Source organism: Sciurus vulgaris (genome assembly GCF_902686455.1).
Source record: "Sciurus vulgaris genome assembly, chromosome: 3".
NCBI lineage: Eukaryota > Metazoa > Chordata > Mammalia > Rodentia > Sciuridae > Sciurus > Sciurus vulgaris.
Window position 1 is genome coordinate 37,428,730 of NC_136463.1, and position 21,370 is coordinate 37,450,099.

Genomic DNA, 21,370 nt, shown 5'->3' on the forward strand with positions numbered 1-21,370 from the left:
TCCGGGTGGATCTTTTGACCCATAGGCCCTCCATATGTTTTGAACCATTGCTTCTGGTATGGTGTCTTCCCATCCATCCCCTACCCAGGACAAAACAAGCCTTCCAGGAGAGAAGAGCATCAAGATGTCTTTATCACAACGAGACTTCTGGATGCCAGGGTTGGGTCATCAGCTACAACAAGAGCCATCTCAGCTCTCTCCAAGCCCAGGGTCTAGTGGGCCCCAGTAGGCATGCCTGGGACTGATGTCAGAGTATGAACAGGGTGCTAGTTGAGTCTTGGTGTCTTGACAGGTCCTCCTAAGGGAGCCAATGATAAGGTTTAGATTAGGAGGAGAAAAAGCGAACTAAGGTGTGATGTGGAAGGTGGGATTGAGGGTGGAGTTGAAGGGGCTGTGCTTGATGGGCATTCCAGAAGGTGAACAGTACATGCAAGGAAAGGCTCAGAGAAAGGATGGATATTAGAGGAAATTATAAACATATACTGGTTGAGTTAAGAGAGGTGACTGAGAGGTGGGACTTAAACATCACAGTCACCACCAGGGCCACATTCCAGGCAGAAGGTTCCTCCCTCCTGTGAACTATCTTTGGAGTCTGTAGCAAATGACATCTGGTGCAGGGGTTTCCAGGATTCCTGCAGGAGCCACATTCCTTTAGGTGGGGTTAGCTCTATTGGCCAAGGTGATGGCAGCAAAAGGGAGTGAACTTAGCTGCTGCCTTGGGCTGCCTGCTTCCCATGATGTATACATGCCAAGGATGAGGACGCTAATGGGGAAGGGATGCAGAACTCAGGTCCAAGAGAAGAGCTGGTCCCTTATGAGAACAGAAGCCCCAAAGACCAGGTCTACATGGGCCATTAGGAAAGACATGAGTTAGCTGGGCCTAAGTTGGTGATCCTGCACTCTGGGAAGATGTTCAGAAGGAAGAGAAGTTGTTAAATGAAGGCCATTTCATTTCCTTCTGTCCCTCACAGAGGTGGAAGCTGGGGCTTGGAGAACAGTAACTTCCTCAGAGGGCAGAGGTCTGCCCAGCTCCCGCCACACACTGCACAGGCATGGCCACAGTCGCCCAGCAGGTGTACAGCCCTGTGCCCCAGCACTCCTGAGGCTCACTCCCTTCACGGCTTCCCCAGGGCCATCCTCTCCTTGACCAGCACTATCAGGACTGCAGCGTGGACCCACGTGGATCCCAAGTAGGGCACCACTGTGAGGCCAAGCTCAGGATGAATCTTTTTTTTTTTTTTTTTTTTTTTTTTTTTTTTAACATTAAAAAACGTTTAGTTTTGCATGGACACAATACCTTTATTTATGTATTTGTGTGGTGCGGAGGATAGAACCCAGTGTCCACTCATGCGAGGCAAGTGCTCTGCCACTGAGCCCCAGCCCCATCCCTCAGGGTGAAGCTTGTTCATGTCTAGACAGGGGCTGCCTGCTGGTACACACTGGATGTGTCTGGAGATGAGGAGAGCCGCTTGGCCCATCGAGGGGATATTTCTGTGTAGGAAAGGAGTAGACAGTCAACCAAAGGATGAGAACCTACCCCTTACCTTTCTCATGGGCCCCACATTGGTGGCCCACCTGGAAATAGAGTGATAACAATCCCAGGCATCACAGTGACCTCCCAGAGGCAGAAAAACCCATTAAGTAGATGGGGAGATAGAGGAAGACATGGGACAGTCACCAAGGCATGAGTGAAAGTTCAATGACCAGCTTTTGGTGTTCATATCACTGTGCTGCCCTCTTCTCTATTCCCTATTCTCCACCTCATCCATTAGAAAGCAGATTCCATCCCCTAGGTCAGATCCAAATTGCTCTGGTTACCATGGTAACTAACCATCCAGGCTCTCAATAACATAATCCTCCTGGAGGAACAGGCATTGGTTCTGGTGGCCTCAGGGCCAATATACCACCTACCCTTTGGCTGGCTTGACAGTCACAGAAGCACATGAGCAGGATTCTACCTCCTGGGTCCTCAGGTAGTGAGCCACCAAGTGCCACTTTGGCTTCCCATTACAATAGTTGCCCCAAGACTGTGCCAAAATGCTGTTGGGGAAGAATGTGAATCCAAACACATCCAACAGGCCTGACAGAATGAGTGAAAATGAAGGGCCACTTCAGTGGGCCACTGGGAGAGGATTTTCCCACCCAGGGAAAATTAAATGAGTGACAGTCTGAGTGTTCACATAAGATCATCAGAAGAATCCCACACCTGGAGCACCTGGGAATGAGACCGGGAGCATCAAGAGGAGCAAGGAGCTGTGTGCAGAGCAGTCATCCCCCCACGCACCATGGATGATCCTCATCCTTTTTTCCTGTCTCCTCTGTAAGCCCAGAGCAAGCAGAAAGCCCCTGTAGCCCTCCTGCTTGACAGGACTACAGCCATCTTGGTTATAACAGTTATCTTGCCCAGGAAACCTTGGCATGCATTCCAAACCCTATAGGATAAGCAAAGTGATTAAGTCAGCCAGTCAAGAATTTTGTGCCAGACAATGATGCCTACGCTGTTTCTTCACTCATATTACACATGATCATAGTTTTTAAGAAAGGCCCACCTCTTCTAATTTAGCATACAAACCGCTTTATCCTGCCTTGGGGTTATGAGGATCTTCTTGTCTTGCTGCTGCCTTGACATGCTTCTTTCCCACAAGTCCCTAATAAATTGCACTTTGTGTAGTCCTGGATCTGTCTGCCTCTTTCTTCAGTCTCATGGCACCTTCTACTTTTGGCCACTGGTTCTCATACATCAGGGCCAGGCTTTTCTGAAACAGGCCCCAAGAAGGCAACCCAGGGAACCAAATCCCAGTTTTAGCCTAACTTGTTTGGTCCTGTTTCCCTCAGGGCTGACCAATTCACTGGAAATCACCTTCCAGGAACATTTTCTGAGCTAAAAGGCCTTGGTCTCAGCAGGTTACCTGGTACCTGGAATTCTACCTTTAAATCAGCCAACTTCATAGACACTCTGGTACTTTAATTCATTCTCCACCTACTAGCCCTCCTTGGCTGTCAGTGAACTTTACCACATCTCCTGACCAAACCTGTCTCACTTCCCATCCCAACTCTCCCAAGGCCGGAGCTGGGTAGACGGGGAGCCCTTGCAGACCAAGAGTCCCCTGAGTCTGCCTTGGTGAGGAGATGGACTTAGAAGGGAAGGGATGTGTCAGAGTCATGCACTGGATATGGGACTCCTGCCCTTCTGTGCAGAGCTCATTCACCCTCTCTGAAAGGTGCTCACTTCAGGCCCCATCTTGGACTGAAGCCTAGCGGGAGGCAAGATGAGTCCCTATTGCTTTAGAACATCAACTAGTGAGGGTCTGTACAGGTGCCATCATAGTGTCAACCAGTCACCCAGCATGCTGTGGAGGAGGGGAAGGATCTTTGGAGCATGGAATGGAAGAACCTAGGCTGAGTTTCCCAGGGCCAGTGGGCCATACCCTGAAGGTTCTGTCTTCTGGTGATCAGTGAGTGCTATGCTCAGCACCAACAATGATAGACATTTTTGTTCTGTGAGCAATTAATGCTCCTCAGACCAGAACCCAGTCCCTACTCCTAGGAGTTGCTCAAAATGTACACTCTCTCACTAGGAAGGGGCCGAGGGGGGATTTTGTAGAGAATGGGGTCATTGAACCCTGTGGGCTCCACCTATGCAGCCCACAGCTTAAGCCCTGCAGCTTCCTCCCTATTGTGCTGAGCACAAGTGGCAGGTGGAGCAAGGGAGAACGCTAGGGGAGCTCTAGGGTATTCAGTTAAAATGATCACTGCAGGTGTCCCACTGGCCTTGGAAAAGTAGGTCTGGAAGACACCTGCAGCTTCCTGCCTGCCCTAAGGGTCCCAGAGATGGAGGGAGGAGTGAATTCTCCATGTTAGGCCCCCAGTGGATGGTTTGATTTGGCACATCACATTTCATTATTAACAATTTCCCTTCCCTCTTCTATCTAGGAGCCTTCCTGGTATATGTAGCAGGGACTGCTCTGCTCCATGAATGTGTGACCAAAGCTCTGAGGCCCAGGACCTCATCTGGCCTTCCCTTGTCCTTCCTCTTTGGCATCCTCTGTCAACTCACATAATTAGTCTTTGTCTTCTGAGCCAGGAATTCAGATATTGCTGAGATGAGGCTGCTCAGTTGAGCTGAGGTGCTAGAAAAGAGGGTTCAGAAACACAAAGTGGCACCTTGTCATCAAGGGTTAGAGCCTAGGATGCCTCTTTCTTCCTGAATATAGTCATGATAACAGTTTCCAATTATTGTCCACATACTACAGGCATGATACAGTAAGTTATATGCATCGTTTCATTTCATCCTTCTGTGAGGAATGTGCTCTGACAAAGTCCATCTTGTAGATACTGCTGGTAGAAGTTCAATCCCGGACCATGGTCAGAAAGGGAAAAGCTAGGATTGGAATCTAGGCCACCTGACTTGAGATGCTGCTCAGTTGCTTTCCTGCCCTTGCAGACATTTTTATTTCTAGACCCTTGATGGCCAATGTTTCAGACCTCTTTGGTCACTTCAAGACAGACCTCTGCAAAAGAACCCCAGCAGGGTGATAAGCCCAGGGGTGGCAGTTCATATTCAGAGGGTGGTTGGGTGTATTCTGGATTCAACAAAGTGCTGAGAGGGGCTTCCCTAAACTTCCAAGGTTTGGACAGCCAGGATAAGAGGGTTTCCTCAGGGAGGGAAGTGCCACTGGAGTCTTGGTCCCCATGCCTCCTTTGTAGATCTGTGAGTGGGAGAAAGTTAGTGACTGAGTTGGGAGTTCAAGAGGAGCCCAGGCCCATGAGGGTTTGGGGTTGAGAGGTGAGGTGTGGGGACAGGCAGCATTACAGATCTTCAGGTCTCTGGAGGAATGAGTATGGATACTGGAGAGAGAGAGAGAGAGAGGGGGGGGGGGGGCAGAGTTCCCGATGAAAGCAGCTTGATGAGAATGTAAATCTCACTGCACTGCCAGGATCTCAGGGTCTGATGGGAGGAATGTAGCCTTAAGTGGGGATGCAAGGACCATGCCTGTTTCTTCCTCCCAGCACGGTGCCAGATAACAGAAGTACAGTAAATATTTGTCAATGAGCAAGTCCCGTTTTTTCTTTTTCCTATGCCTCCATTTCCCTAGCAATGACATCTAGGACTGGGAAGAGTCTGACTGCAGTGCATGGTACTGCTGGCAAAGCTTCAGACCACCAGGTCAGAGTGAGACCACTGATAATAGATGGAGAGACACAGGCACCGATCCTGGGTTGGCAGGGAGAAGATAAATGAGGGATTGTAGGGTTCACTTTGATCAATTCCTTCATGTTTTAGGTAGAGCAACAGACCCAGGAAGAATAGATCGACTTGCCCCAAACTACATCAGAAGACAGGAGGAAGTCTAGGGGAAAACGAAAACAAAAACGGTGTTTTTCTAGAACCTGAATTATTTGAGGTCAACCTTCTTTCCACGCCAGGGAAACTGGACCTTTCCCTGACTGCTACCCAACTTAGTCCCAGATCCAAGACCTGCCATCGATCCAGCACACGACGCTCTGCTCCTAGGTCTTGAAGACAAAGCAGGATCAATCGATTGATTTTCCCTGTCAGGCGCTGCTGAGTGTTGATTGGCAATGGTTGGTCGATTGACCTGTGCGTGGGAATTGCGGTGGGAAAGAAATAGCGCGGAAACTGGAAGGCTTGGCGTCCACTGGGCGTCGCTCAGGTGGACACGGTCCTGTGCACGATGTATTGGAGGAAACCCACATGGGTTGTCGGGCTCCAGGGGGCAGGAGAGGGTCCACACGCTCCTTGTTACCTGTTGGTGACTTGAGAGTTGAGTGACTTGAGTCCGCGTTTTAAATCGTCCTCGTGTTTGGCTGCTCCACGGTGTCCTCAAAGGCTTTGCTCAGACTCTCACGCTCCATTGCCTCTGTCATCAGAACTCCATTTCACTTGTTTGAAGCAGTAGTTTTCAACAACCGTGCAATGAAAATCAATTGCAAGTGGCCCTGTTCTTCTGAAAGCAGGGTTGGAGGGCCTGGGTTCCCGAACATCTCCCTCTTTCCCTCTCCCCTTTTCACTGCAGTTCTCTGAAGCCGCTCCTTAAGGAAACTTCAGGGGCTAGAAGTCACTTTTTACCGCTTCTTCCTGCCAGGGCGAGGTTTCTGGAAATGCAGATGGGACCAAGCCAATGCCCTGTTGAACATTCAACCTCTCTCTAGCACCTAGTACAGTGGTCCCTAACCTGAGTGCTGCCGTCTTTTGGGGCAGAGAGAGTTTGGTTTTCTTGTTGTTTTGATCTTCAGCATTCCTTGCATCAATTCCCATCCTACCCATATCCTTCAACCGGATTCAGAAGCTTCCAACCAAGATGCTGGTTTGGTGGGGACATGTGCAGCACTGCCTTCTAAGATTGAGGTACTGTTTTCTGAAAGTGTGTCTTTTTCAGAGCAACACAAACCTGAAACTCATCCTACTGTGAAAGAAACAATTTCAGCTTTCCTGGCACATTCAAAAGACAGAAAAAGATAGGTGACTTGGAAAAAAGATCAGAAGAGTTTCATAAAAATTGAGAGAAAAGAAAAGGAAGGAATCATGGGGGTAAGTGTCAACTTTCGTATCCCAGGACACCAGTAGTGGGGGCACATGTTGTCATGGTGACATTGATAGAACAGCTTCATTCAGGAAAGGGGAAATGTAGGTTGGGAGCAGAGAGGGTACAGAAGTGGAAGGGTTTGAAGGTGTGTGGACCCTTCTGGCAGGAGCCTTTGCTAGTCATGGTTTTGGGTTTCCTGCATTGTTCTGTCCGGAGCTATCAGTTCACCTGTGCTAGGCCCAGGCAGGATATTTCCTTTGGTTTTGCTCCTGGTGGTCCTCACAACTCAGTGTGGGACTTATCTTTTGGTCCATCTGTCTATCCAACATGAGGGTCATGCACTGTGCCAGACTCTGAAAGCAGCCCTTCTGGTGCCAACAAAGGGTTATTGAAAATTCACAGCAAAGGACTGGGCCATTTGTATCCTTTGAGAAACTTCTGGAATAGGTTCAGGCAGCAACAGCAACTTGTGCCCATACTGAAAGCCCAAGGATTCTGATGAAGAACTTATACAACAGGACAGAAAATTGAGAAGTAGGAGTGATAGGAGTTGTAAAAATTAGTCTCCAAGCCCCAGGATCCCTGGGAAACAGTTTTCAAACTCCAGGACAGTTTGTTAAATTGAACTCACTCCTTCTAACTTTTGTTGTCTTTTCTAGAAATAGGAGTGTTAGGGTGAGTGTCCAGATTCCTTGGCAAAATGGGAATTTCTTTGTCCATTTCTGTCACCACAAGGCACATGTGTCTTTTTCCTACTGGAGTAAATTTTCAAATCCGAGGCCTTGGCCAAGCAGTGGACTATGTTGTTTTTTTCCCTTTAGATGACTCATCTGTAGCTGATATTTCTTAGTCAATATTTGGAAGAGGATAGAGACTCCTTGAAGAATTTAAATCATCTAGGTAAGCCTGTATGGTATGTTCTAATTACTGAGTTAGCCATTAAAGTACATTTACACTGTTCTATAGAGCATGTATATTTAGTCATTAGCTACCAGAGCATGTTATCCAGGGCTTCCCTGCTCGCTTCCTTTTGAGTCACATGATTTGTAAATATAGGACAAATATTTACTATTTAAAATAGTAAAAATAGGACCTTTTCAACTTTGCAGCCTTCCCACACTCTGTTCCCTCTGTCCAGATTTCCTACTCTCCTTGTAGGGTTTGCAGATTTCTGTTCCTCTGTCAGGCCTCAGGGAAGTTTCATTTCCCCAGCAGACATTTCCTTCACCTTTTCTCTCTCAGCCTGAATGAAGCATCTTTTCTGGGTACCCCAAGTGCTTTGAGCATTCACCACATTTTATGGCAAGTGGTGTGTATATGCCCCACTGGCCTGAAGCACAGGGACCTGCAAGTGCTTCTTTGTGGCCACCATGCTCAGTTCACAGTTGAAACAAAAACCCAGATTGGTAGTCAGTGAGCTTTTCTTGTGTGCCTGTGTGGTGCTGGGAATTGAACCCAGAGGCCCTTTACCACAGGGCCACACCCTTAGCCCTCTTTAATTTAATTTTTTATTTTGAGACAGATTCTTGCTAAGTTACTGAGGCTGGTCTTGAACTTAACCATCTTCCTGCCTCAGCCTCCTGAGTCACTGGGATTACAGGTGTATAATACTGTGCCCAACTATTCAGAGGACTTTTTAAAAGGGGAAATAGCTTCATGTATAACTTCATAAATTATCTTGGCTGCTTATGTTGTACTTGAAGCAGTTCTGTTTTTGTTTGTTTTGTTTTGTTTTGGGGTACTGGGGATTAAACCCAGAGGCATTTTACCACTGAGCCACATCCCCAGCCCTTTTTTGCTTTTTATTTTGAGACAGGGTCTTGCTAAGTTGCTTAGGGCCTCACTAAGTTGCTGAGGCTGGCTTTGAACTTATGATTCTCCTGCCTCAGCCTCCCAAATTGCTTGGTGTACACCACCTTGTTTGGCTAGCAGTTATGTTTTGTATATGACTGATGGACTGAGGGGAGCTTTGTTTCATTCTTCCCATGTCACATAAACAGACTGAAGGGTGGTGCCATCCCTTTGGCATCCAGACAACTGAGGGTGAAGTTGGGCTTCAGTTTTCCAGTCTGGGAAATATGGGAAGGAGGATGGATAACTTATAAACTCTAAAGCACTGTGCAGATGTTAGTATTAGTTCAACATTGTCGTCCTGCTGGATCACATGGGAACTTTTTATAGCCTGAAGACTGTTTGACTGTAACTGGCCTCAGCACTGAGACCTTTTATTTCTCCAAAGAAGAAATGTATCATGTCCAGTTTATTGCTCTCTGTACTCTTTATATTTGTGCTAATTGAATAAGATTCAATGGCATACTGTACAAGAATTACAAAGAAATGAGAGCCAAGCTTGTGTCTATATTTAACCTAGAAATTGTCTCACCTTGATAGTGTCACCTGGTTATATGTGAAGCATTAAGTGACTTGAATTTCAAATGTGGAGTATCAGTATCCTTGAAAACTGCTTATTTTGTTACATTTGATACAACAGTCAACTTCTACCCATCTCTCCCTGTCTGTGTTAATTCAGATTGATTTGATTTATTTTCTGCTTATTTCTTATTGTTTTGAAGAGAACTCTAAGATTGAGAAGTTTGCTGTTCATCACCACTCACAGGTGATGACCAGGTGACAACAGAGAGGCTCACAAGAGCCTTTATTGGTGGAGCCTGCTGACTACTGTTAGGAATTGAGGTGGTTTTTGTTTGTTTGTTGGGTTGGTTTTGTTTTGCAATGCTGGGTATGAAACAGAAGGCCTCACTCACGCTAAGCATGAGCCCTACCACTGAGATTCAGCTTCAGCTCCTGTTAGCAATTTACTGAAGCTTCTGAAAATGAATTCCTGTGCTGCCTGCTCAGGCCCTTCTTGAAAGCCCCTTTTTCCCCAGAGACAAACTAGTGCAAGGAGAAGCTTGCTAGGACCCTAAGCAAGGAGGGTTGATTTGCAGGGGTGTTGACAGGTTAACTCAGGGAATTTATGGCTTTACTTTCCTCTACACAGAAAGTATTTCAGATGTGTTGGGGTATTCAAGGTGGCAAATTTCTTGTGGAAGGAAAGCTTGACATTCATTTGCTACCAAATGTTTTTTAAAAATTTAAAAATTTGATTTTGATTTTATTTACTTACCTTTGGTGCTAGGGATTGAACCCAGAGCCTCACACATGCCGTAGCACGTGCTACCACTGTGCTATACCCACAAGCATATTTTTAAAATTAAATTAAAATTTTAACTGATCCATAAAAACATGAAAAACCATACATATTAATGAGCTAACAATGTTTCAGCACACATATACATTATGTGATGTTGACATCAGGTTGAATATATCTATCTCTCAAATATTTGTCCTTTCTATATAGCGAAAACTTTTCAAATCTTTTAAAAACCCCATCTTTTGACTTTTTGAAGTATACAGTACGTTATTGTCATCTATAGTCCCCCTACTGAGCACACCAGAACTTCTCACTCTTAACTGTGACTTAGTACGCATCATTCAGTTTTCTCCTCCCTCCCTCCTGCTTTCCCCAGCCTCTGTAACCAACCGGCCTACTTTCAACTTCTATGAGATCACTTTTGTAGATTCCACTTGTGAGGTCAGGTGGGACTTCTCTTTCTGTGTCTTGCATATCCATGTTGCAAATGACAGGATTTCATTATTTTTATGATTGAATAGTATTCCATTGTTTATGTGTGCCACATGTTCCTTATCCAGGCAGGAGAGATTTTCTCTTACTCAGGGGAGGGTCAACCATTTGTTCTAGTCAGGCCTTCAACTTATGTAAGGCAGTCTGCTTCACTCAGTCTATCAGTTCAAATACACACACACACACACACACACACACACACACACACACACACTTTTCTTTAAATGGTGCTGGGATTGAATTTAGGGATGCCTACATGCTAGGCAAATACTCTACCACTGAACTATATGCCCAACCCCCAAGTTTAAACATTAATCTCATCCTGAACATTCCAAGAAATACTTTAGAATAATGTTTGACCAAAAATCTGGGTACCCTGTGGCCCAGGCAAGTTAACACATAAAATTGACCATTCCAGTGATACATGCTATCACAGATATAAAACTTGAAAATAGATGCTAAGAGAAAGAGGACCACACATATCACAAAGGATCACCTCTTATATGATTCCATTTATATGAAATATTCAAACTAAGCAAATATATAAGACAGAAAGATTAGTGTCTGCCTAGTTGATGGGGATGGTAGGATTTTGAAGTGATCCTTGGAATGGCCAGGGTTTCTTTTTGGGGTGGAATGTTCTAAATTTGACATAGTTTTATGGTTTGAATATGGTTTGTCTCCCAACTTTGTTCAATACCCAAAGTCATATGTTAATAGTATTAAGGGGTTAGAAATTTCATTCAACTCTGATGTTTAGAGGTGGGACTTTTGCAAAGTGATTAGGATTCAATAAGTTCATTACAGTGGAGGCCTATGATTTAATCCTGAGGGTCAGAGAAGTTTTAGTGAACACAGACTCCCCTTCCTTTGACAAGATGTAGCATATGACTGACTGCTCACATCACACACTTTTTGGATGGGCATCTTTCTTTCCACTCCTTGAATTTCTCTATGGTAAGGAGATATAAAATGATAAAGAATTATTATGAAGGAAATCACATCTTCTCAGTTGTGCCAGCAGGGTAGACTTGGTTATAGATGGGCACATAAAACCTTTATTCTTTTTTTTTTTTTCAGTACTGGGCATTGAACCCAGGGCTCTGTGCATGCTGGGTCAGTATTCTTTCACAGAGCTACGTCCCCAGCCAAAAACCTTTATTCTGATGATATTCCTCATGCTTTAAGAGAAAAAAGAACCACAGTTGTTGCACAACTAAATAGCTTCAGGCAAAAACAGAATCAATTTTGAAGATGTTTGACAGTCCAGAAACTACAAGGCAAATGCAGTCAACCAGGGATGGTCAGATATTATTGGACTACCTGCCAAACAAGCAAGGGTTTAGGGCAGGAAGATTTAGATATAATCTGCTGGTATGCAAAATTCCAATATGAATGTGGAAATTACCCAGAAGCAGCAAAATATCTTAACTTCATTAGAGTGTTGGTCCCAACAACAGATAGAAATGCTTTGAATTCTCTCTGGGGAAAAAATGTCTTCTGAATTCTTAATGCAGTATTGGAATGCAGCCATGGAAGAACTTACATATTTAAAAGAGACATGACATAGATAATAATTCTGTGAGTTCTCCATTCCAGTCTCTTCAGCAGTGATCATGGTTCATTTACTGGTCTGTTTTCTTCAACCACTCCAAAGGTTGTGATAATGTTATTGATTTCTTCCTTTACCAGCTACAGTATCTTAATGCAACTCAGGCAGTGTGTACACTGATTCTCTGCTACACGATCACTACAGTCATAATAAACAAAGAGGTTTGAAAATGCTGGAGGTGCTAAAGAATCTAGTAAAAATTATTCAGTAGGAGTCTTACGCATATAAAGAATGGCAGAATTTACAGTTATGGGATTTGTTGAATGCCTGCATGTTAACTTTGACTTTGATGGGGCTCAGAAGCAGCTGGGAGAATGTGTCTCAGTGCTGTGAATGACTTGGTGGCTTGTCATGAGAATTTCATTGAAAATGCCTATCTCTTCATATTTGAGACTTTTGGTTGTACCCACCAGTGTATCAGCATTAATACGTTGGCAGATTAAGCTGAACATGACTCCAGAAGAGGGTGAAAGGTAAATTGGGAATTTGATCAGAAATGTAACACTGGATCCAAGATTTATTCTAAATTAGGTCGTGTGGTTATGGCTAACAATCAGTCTCACCTTATCCGCAAGTGATTGAAAAACCCGAAAGCCATTCTTTTAGAAGCCAGATGTTGGTCATGAATATTGAAAAGAAACTTACTCAGAATAGTAGGTCAGAGGCTCCTCACTGGACAACCCAAGATTCTGGGTCTACAGAAAAACTGTAAAGAGTAGATGAAAAACAGAAAGATGAAATAATAAAATCAGTATATAAAGGATGACATATATTTCAAAAGCAATTAACATATTCAGTCTAAATTCAGAGGATTTCAGAAGATTGGCTCTGATTCATCAAAAAAGAAAAAAAGAAGAAGAAAAAGAAGGACAGAAACCAGACACACAAACATGCTCCTACCGTGATGTGTTGCAGCCAAGGGAAGCCCAGATAAGAATTTATGAGCTGTGTGTGCAGTAGTGCACACCTGTAATCCCCAAAATTTGGGAGTCTGAGGCAGGAGGATTACAAGCTTGAGGCCAGCCTTGGCAACTTAGTGAGACTCTATCTCAAAAAATAAGGGCTGGGATGTATCTCAGTGGACAAGTGCCCCTGGGTTCAATCTCCAAATTCAAAACAATAACAGCCAAAAAAGAAGCTGTATCATACTATCTGGTCAGTTTTTCGTAAGGCAAAAATAAACCTCTTTTCTTTATAAAGTGGTCTGCTTCAGGTATTTCATTACAGTACTGAAAAATGGACTACCAGGCATTGTGATACACAACTCTGGATTTACTAAAAGTCATGAATTGTACTCTTTAAATGGAAGAATTGTATGGGACGTGAATTATAGCTCAAGAAAGCTATTAAAAGTAGCAATTACTCATTTTAGCCAAGAGAGAAGTATATTTGGTATTTTATGGATGGTAGCATAGTAATCGATTTTGTCTGTCTTTAGAAAAAATTATGAAGTGACCTTGTTCTGTCTCATTTCATCATGGCTCCAGAGTAACCTTATCTGAGGTTGGTATTCTTGGAGACTATTTGTGTCCAAAAGGAGAACAAAATGACCTGTCAGACCAGCTATTGACAACATCGAGTTTTAGCTGGGAATGTCAAATCACTTGTGGATATCAGGGGCTGCTTTTTTTTCCCTTTCTCAGCTCACACTTAGGAATGTCTCAGCTGACATTCCCTTGGGGACACATAGGAATGTGAGTAAACACACTTGGAAAGTCCACAGAAGCTCTGATCCCAGCCTCCTGCTGGTGTGAGCCTGGCTCTTATGGCTGGGACCCTTGGAGGTGGTGGGGATCAAGGGTGCGCTGGAAGGGAACATGTGCTATCCACATTGCAGGAAGTTTCTGTGCTTCTTAGGTTGGTTTCTGTTTCAAAATATTTAAATGAAGTTTCCCTGCCTGCTTTGCCGGAGACCTCCAATCCTCTTCCCTCTCTGTTGACTCCCAAGGATTCTCCCAACTGTCCAGGGAGGACTCCTGGGATGGAGGTGAGAGGGAAGGGAGAGGGGCTGCCGCCTTCTCAGGCCCTGGCAAAATTGGAACTTTTCTTGCCTCCCTCTGTGTCATAGAAATCAAGGCTGATTGAACTTTATGTCTCCACAGAGGGGCACCATAGGATGCCTGGACCCCACATTGTGTAGGGCAATGTGTTTCATTCAGCCCTGCCTTTGATCCAGCAGAGACAACAGAAATGTGTGACACACACACACACACACACACACACACACACACACACACACACACACGCCAGCAGCGCCAACATCAGGAAGCAGTATCTCTCCCATCATACACTGCAGCTGGACGGTGTCATAGCCACTCCTTCTTTGAGTTACTAGTGCTTTCTTGCTGAGAAATGTGTTTTTTTTTTTTTTTCCCCTAAAATTAGAAAGCATCAAAAGCTTTTCTGGTTCAAAATTACATCAGTAAGGAGGATCCAAGTCACTTTGACACAGAGGCAGCCTCGATTCCCAGCCCAGAGGGGAGCTTCAGATAAGGATTTTCTGCACACAACATTCCACATATATCTAGTTTCCAAGGAAAGTAGAACATGGGGCACAGTCCACAGTCCAGCCTGTTGCACACATCCCTGTTATGGTTAAAGTCTCATTAAAAAAAAAAAAGTTTCATGTAAATGTCATCTAAACTTTACCCTTCCCCCAATACTGTAGTGACTGTCTTCCTTTGGGCTCCTGGGTCCTCTGGTGGGTGTTTTCCTCCATTACAAAGAGCCAGTGATCCTGACTTGGTTAACTGTAGGTCACCCCCTGGTGGTCTTAGGTGATTGGGCCAGGACAGTCCAAACCACAGTCCTGAATTAAGGGCCATCTTTACTCCATTTTCAACGTGGGGACACTGAAGCTGAGGAAGATGAAGGGTCTTGTGCCTGAGTTGTTCTTGACATTGGAGCTCAGGACAGTGTTGCCCCAAAACTCACTCCACCCTTCTATCTGGCATTCTTCTGCCCAATGCCCCTGACCTCAGGCTGCACTGGGTTTCCATCTGGGTGAGCACTGGACCTTTCCCTGAGCTGTCAGCATCGTGGTGCAGGCCTCTGCTCCCTGTGTTTCTGCTCCACCTCTGGAATGTATCTAGCCAGCCAGTTGAATCCAAATCTTGCATTATGGTCTGCAAATACCCACCCTGTCACTAACATCCAACTCCAGGCCTTAGGGGTCTGGAAATACCTTGTCACATACCTGGATCCCACAGACAACAAAGGGGTTAGATTTGTCTATTATGGGCCACAGAGACGCAACCATCCTCTCTTTGGATTAGGATAAGAGCCCTGTTATGGTTTGGATGTGGTTTTTACCCTGAAGTGTCTTGGTTGGAGGCTTAATAATCCAGTATGGTAATCTGGGAGGTAATGGACCCTTTAAGAGATGGCACCTAGTGGGAGTTCCTTAGGTCACTGGGGACATGTTCTAATACTCTTGGAAAGGATTGTGGGACCCTAGACTCTCTGTAGTCTCCTGTATTGAGATGCAATCCCTTGTTCTGGTATGCACTCCCACCATTGCTATCTGCCATGATGTGAAAGCTGAGAGACCCCTTATCAAAACTGAACAGTGCATGTGCCATGCCTTTGAACTTCCAGAATTTTGACCTACATAAACCTTTTTTCTTTATAGCTTGCCTCAGGTGTTTCATTATGTTAACAAAAAGCAGACTAATATAGTCCTTTCTGGCAATATCAGGTTCCTGGGACCCAAATCAAGCTGCACAGAGAAAGGGTTCAAACCTCAGCTCTTGGAATTCCCCCAGCTTCTCCTGTATGCAGAACGTCTGCTGTTTTCACCACTCAGGATTGTTTAGCAGACCAGGCCTTGACTTGCCCTGAGGTCACACAGCCACATCTCAGTGACCTTCTGAGTAGTTTCTAGGGATGTGGGCTGGGCCTGGTGTGAATTGTTTGATACTGGGGATTGAACCCAGAGGCAGTTTACCACTGAGCTATATCATCAGTCCTTTTTATTTTTTATTTTGAGATAGGATCTTGCTAAATTGCTGAGCCTGACCTGGAACTTGTGATTCTTCTGCCTCGGTCTCCCAATTCACTGAGATTACAGGTGTGCACCACTGTTCCTAACCCTGATGTTATTTTAAATTTAATTAATTTCTTCCCAGTAGTTCAGGCAGCAGTTAGGGGAATAAGTGTTCTAAGGCTTATAGTAAAACAGCATCCAGGGGGCTGGGGATGTAGTTTGTTAGTAGAGCTTAGCATGCCCTGGGTTCAAGCTTCAGTACTGCCAAAAAAAAGAAGAAAAATACGTAACAAAACCAGCATTCTTGTCCCTTACCTCTTCCTAGGTCCCTCTCTCTAGAGGCAGGTATTCTCAAATGCCTCTGCTATTTTTGAAGGACTTATATCCACATTTAAAAATCATATGCATCTACTGTTACTTATGGGTTTGTAAATTTTAGATATTTTCTATCCACTTCCTACTTTGATAATAATTTAGCTTTTATTTTCCCCTGTGCTTACTATTGTTTTATCTAATTACATTAATAGACAGCATCCCCATGACCATATGATTACTGTTCACAGGACAGACTTATAATGCAATAGGACTGAATTTGTAAAATGTTTGTTTTTCCTGTACTTAATATTTTACTTTTTTTTTTTTTTTTTTTTTTAGTTTGGTATCTTGTTTGTTTTTGGTTTATTTTGACTATTCTGTCTCTCTCAACAGAAATATGCAAGAAGAGGGTCATTGTTCCATATCACCAGAGCTTCAAATAATTCCTGGTTCATGGTGGACATTCAATAGATAATTGTGGAATGAATTAATGAATGGATGGATGGATGAATGAATGAATGAATGAGGAATCCTCCTGTATTAAGGGATACCTTGAAATGAACATTAAAATGGTATCATTCAGTTTGGGTATACCCCTTTTCTCTTCTGATTATCCTTTATTTTTAATGTTTTTGATATCTAAATAAAACAAAAAAAAAACAAAACTGAAATCATTAAAATACCTTCAATACATTTAAGTCCAGGCTTATACCTGTTGCAAAGAATGACGTTCAATTCAAGTGGTATGATTTACATCAAAACTGCTGAGCAATGTCACTATCATATGGTCACATTTTAAAAGTATTTGAGTTAAAAACAGACATATTATTTTTTAAAGCTAGACTTTTTACCAAGCTCAACTATTTGTTTTGTATGAATTTGGATATTCTTTTTTAAAATTTATTTTTATTGTAAACAAATGGGATACATGTCGTTTCTGTTTGTACATGGAGTAACAGCATACCATTTGCGTAATCATACATTCACATAGGATAATGAGGTTTGATTCATTCTGTTTTTTCCTCCCCCCACCCCTCCCACCCCTTCCACCCCTCTTTTCCCTCTATGCAGTCCCTCCTGTATAATTGCAAAAAAAAAAAAAAAATTTACTTATTTCTCACTTGCTTAATTTCTTTCATAATTCAAGTATTTTGTGTCATATTAAAGAAATTTTTGTCAAACATAACCAGGTGTGGTGGTGCACACCTACATTCCTAGCCACTCAGTACTCAGCACCTGCAAGAGGATGCAAATTCAAGGCCAGACTCAGCAACTTAGTGAGACTTTGTCTCAAAATAGAATTAAAAGGGCTGGGTCTCGGCATAGTGGCACACACCTGTAAACCTAGCAATTCAGGAGGTTGAGGCAGGGGGATCATGTTCAAAGTCAGCCTCAGCAATTTAGTGAGGCTCACTAGGTTCAAGCCTCAGCACGACATAAAAATAATTAATAAAATGAAGGTATTGTGTCCATCTACAACTAAAAATAATGTTTTAAAAAGGCTGCTGGGGTTGTAACTCTGTGACAGAGTGCTTGCTGAGCATGCACAAGACCTTGGGTTTAATCTACAATATTGAAAAAAAATAAAACCTTCCTAAACTATCACTCCCATTTTCTTCTTTAGCTTTATAGTTTTACATTTTACTTTTAGGTCCATGGTCCATTTTGAATTAGTTTTTCTATAGAGTGTAGGGTTGTGGTTGAGGATTTCTTTTTTATGTGGAAATTTGTTGAAGGGGATTATTCTTTCACCATTGAATTTCCTTGGCATATTGGTAAAAAAAATCAGTTATATTAAATGTAAGTCGATTTGTAGATTCTCTATTCTGTTTCCATATATCTATTATTAATTAGTTCCAAACCTGACCACTCAGAACTGGGAAGCATCCACCAATAATATCAGCAAATGCAAATACATCATTATCAGGCCTAACACATTCTCTCTCTCTCTCTTTCTCTCTCTCTCTCTCTCTCTCTCTCTCTCTCTTTCTAGTACTGAGTATTCAATTCAGGGGCACTCTTATCGCTAAACTACATCCTTGTCGCTTTTATTTTAAATTTTGTTTTGAGATAGGGGCTCACTAAATTGCTGATCCAACCTTGTGATCCTCCTGCCTCAGCCTCCTGAGTCTGGGATTGCAGGCGTGCACCACCTAGCCCAGATCACACATCCCTTTTCTCTTATTGACATCTGGGTCTCTCAGACCTCCTGCCTAGTGCTGCTGCCAGGGAACTGTCGCCCAAGAGAGCCTCTGCCCCTTCATCTGGGGCTTCCCCACTCATATTTCTTGGTCCCATAGCTTTTTTTTTTTTTTTTTGGTCCCATAGCTTTTTGATTTTGGTTAATTCCCTTGCGTGTATTGAGCACATTTTCTGAAAGTTTCCAGATAGAGGTATATGGAAGATAAAATTTTGAGACCTTGAACATCTAATATCTTTTTTTAATAATGCAAAACGAGGATTATTTATTTTTTAATTTTTTAAATATATATTTTTTAGTGGTAGGTGGATACAATAAGTTTTTTAAATTTTAATTTTAATTTTTATGTGATGCTGAGGATTGAACCCAGGGCCTCATGCCTGCTAGGCGAGCACTCTACCACTGAACCACAACCCAACCCAAGGAGGATTATTTATTATAACACAGTATTTATAATAGCAACACTGAAAACAATTCAAATGCCCATCAGCCGGATCTGTTTGAATAAACTATGATATAATTGCAAAATCGATTACAATGTAACTATAAAATAGAGCAAGGAAGATAATCTACATACTCTCATGGGGTGATCTCCAGGCATATTGTATGTGAACATCTAATATCTTTTTTCCACCATCACATTCAATCAGTATTTTGACTGGATACATAATTTCATGTGGAGATAATTTTCCCTCCAAAATTTGAAGTTTTCTTCTATAGTCTTCCAGTGTTGCTATAGTAATTTATTGATGTTTTTCCCCCAGAAATTTTAGGACCTTTTTATGCAGAGGTTTTGTTAGAGTTTCTGGTGCTGTTCTTTGTGTGGCATTTGTTCATCCATTGTGTGGATGTGTAGTGTGAGTCCTTTTAACCTGTAAACTCATGCTTTCCTATTCTGGGGGTTTAAAAACATTAGTTCTAATACCCCCCAACTGTTTTCTTCCTGCTAATAGGAAGTCAATCAACTAATTTTTTTCTTTTCTCACCTATTTTCTAACTCTCCTTTTCTTCCCTCCTTCGTTATCCTCCAATTTTTATTGAAAAGTTTAATTTCTAAAAGTTCTTTTTCTCTGAATAGTCTTTTATTTTCCTTCTTCTTCTTCTTCTTCTTTTTTCTTTTTTTTTCTTTTTTTCTTTTTTAGGTTGCCTGTCTTAAAAATAAGAAACACTTCATGAGGGACTGGGGTTGTGGCTCAGTTGTAAAGCACTTGCCTAGCATGTGTGAGGCTCTGGATTCAATCCTCAGCACCATATTAAAAATAAATAAATAAATAAATAATATATTTTTTTACAAATAGTATGCACTTATTCTCTTAAAAAAAGGAAAGAAAAAGAAACACTTGATGAATTTGCATGTCATCCTTGTGCAGTGGCCATGCAAATCTTTTCTATATAGTTCTGATTTTTAGTATGTGTGCTGCAGAAGCAAGCACTATCATTATATTTTATTATGTTTTGTTTTGTTTTGTTTTATTTTATTTTATTTATCTATTTTGGTGCCAGGGATTGAAGTCAGGGGCCCTCAACCACTGAGCAGCATCCCCAGTTCTTTTTATTTTTCATTTGGACATAGGGCCTTGCTTAGTTGCTGAGGCTGGCTGTGAACTTGAAATCCTCCTGCATCAGCCTCCCGAGTCTCTGGGATTATAGGTGCATCACCACTGCGTCCTTCACCACCTTGTTCTTGTAGCAGGCGATCTTGAAGCAGTTGCCCATGCACTTCATGGGTACCACTGCCACATTGGTCAGAAGAATCTGGTTGGTGAGGGTGAAGATGGATGTGGTGGCTGTTCGCGGACTGTGGTGGGATAACTGGGGCTCCATGCCTTGGGGTCACAGGCACCATCAGCTTCTGGATGTGCTCAACTGTCTTGTTTTGTTTTTTTTTTTTTTTTTTTTTTTTTTTTTTTGCCGGGGGAAACAAGGGTCTTGGTATGTTGCTCCTAGACACAAGTGATCTTTCCAAAGTAACTGAGACTATAGGTGCAAATTATCATGTCTGGCTCTCTGTTGAGGTTTTTATCTTTCATTACAGGAGTTCATGAAAAAGTCAATGACGTTTAGCTATTTCTGTGAACGTTTAGAAGAAAGGCATTAAAAGACCGCTCAGAAATTCCCACAGAAGGGGCTGCTCTCCAAAGAGACAAGACCAGAAAATAGATTCAAAAGTAGGTCTTGGTGTCTGGACCTGCCCTCATTCTTCATGGGGGGCTTTCTGCCTGTTCTAAGCTCACAAAAGGGACAGAAGAAGAAATGGTATGTGGGCTTTCTGTCACTATAATAAATAAGATAGTCAACTTAGAATTTTGGAGGTTTCAACCCACGATTTTTTTTTTTTTCTGGTGCTGGTGATTAAATCCAGGGCCTTGGCTTGCAAGGCAAGCACTCTGCCAACTGAGCTTATATCCCCAGCCCCTCAACCCATGACTGACTCCCCATTTCCTTTGGGAAGGCAGTGCATCGTATCAGGAGTATGTGTGAAGCAAACCACGCACCTCATGGCAGGGAATTGAAAGGGAGAATGAGGAAGAAACTAAGGTTCCATCATCCCCTTTGGGGGCATGCCTACAGTGACATGAAGACCTCCCCCAGACCCCAGCTCTCTAAGTTTTCACCACCTTCCAAGAATACCAAACTGGGGATCAAACCTTTAACACATGGGTCTCTGGGGGACATCCCAGATACAAAATGTAATAGATGGGGACCCCATGGGCCCACTCATGGAGATGTTATTATTCTCCACTGTCCAGTGGATGGTCCCCAACTTAGTCCCAGATTATTCTGATTATGAGATTCTTCTGGCACACACGGACACCCAGTCATTCAATTTGGCAAGACTTTTGCCACCTGGGCTTCAGGAAAACCCTCTCTTGGGGGCCCCTGATTTTCTCCCATTCTTTCAGGCCTGCTGTACCGGTTTGGATTCACATTCTTCTCCAACAGCAGCTTGTCACAGCTGTGGATCAATAACTGCAATAAGAAGATGAAGCAGCACTTGTGGTTCACTGCCTGAGGGCCCAGGAGGTATGTGGGCAGCCACATCCTAATGTCTACAGTTCTTCCA

General features: G+C 43.1%; 1 long non-coding RNA gene and 1 pseudogene across 6 annotated transcripts in view; both read left to right on the plus strand.

The window, feature by feature from the left end:
• LOC306656374 overlaps window positions 1–20,596 on the plus strand; it is a 33,503-nt gene extending 12,907 nt beyond the window's left edge. Inside the window, exons 2-6 of one of the 5 annotated variants that reach the window (XR_013762486.1) lie at window positions 6,402–6,553; window positions 7,370–7,448; window positions 11,275–11,310; window positions 16,500–16,678; window positions 20,342–20,596. This is a non-coding gene — a long non-coding RNA (uncharacterized lncRNA). Of the gene's footprint in view, window positions 1–5,284; window positions 6,554–7,369; window positions 7,449–11,274; window positions 11,311–15,798; window positions 15,876–16,499; window positions 16,679–20,341 lie in introns of all 5 variants that reach the window. The other 4 variants (XR_013762487.1, XR_013762488.1, XR_013762485.1 and 1 more) reach the window with 4 other exon arrangements.
• On the plus strand, window positions 11,327–13,656 carry LOC306657572 (eukaryotic translation initiation factor 3 subunit E-like; annotated as a pseudogene). The gene has a single exon. The product of its transcript is annotated as a eukaryotic translation initiation factor 3 subunit E-like (transcript).
• Window positions 20,597–21,370: the final 774 nt, after the last annotated feature.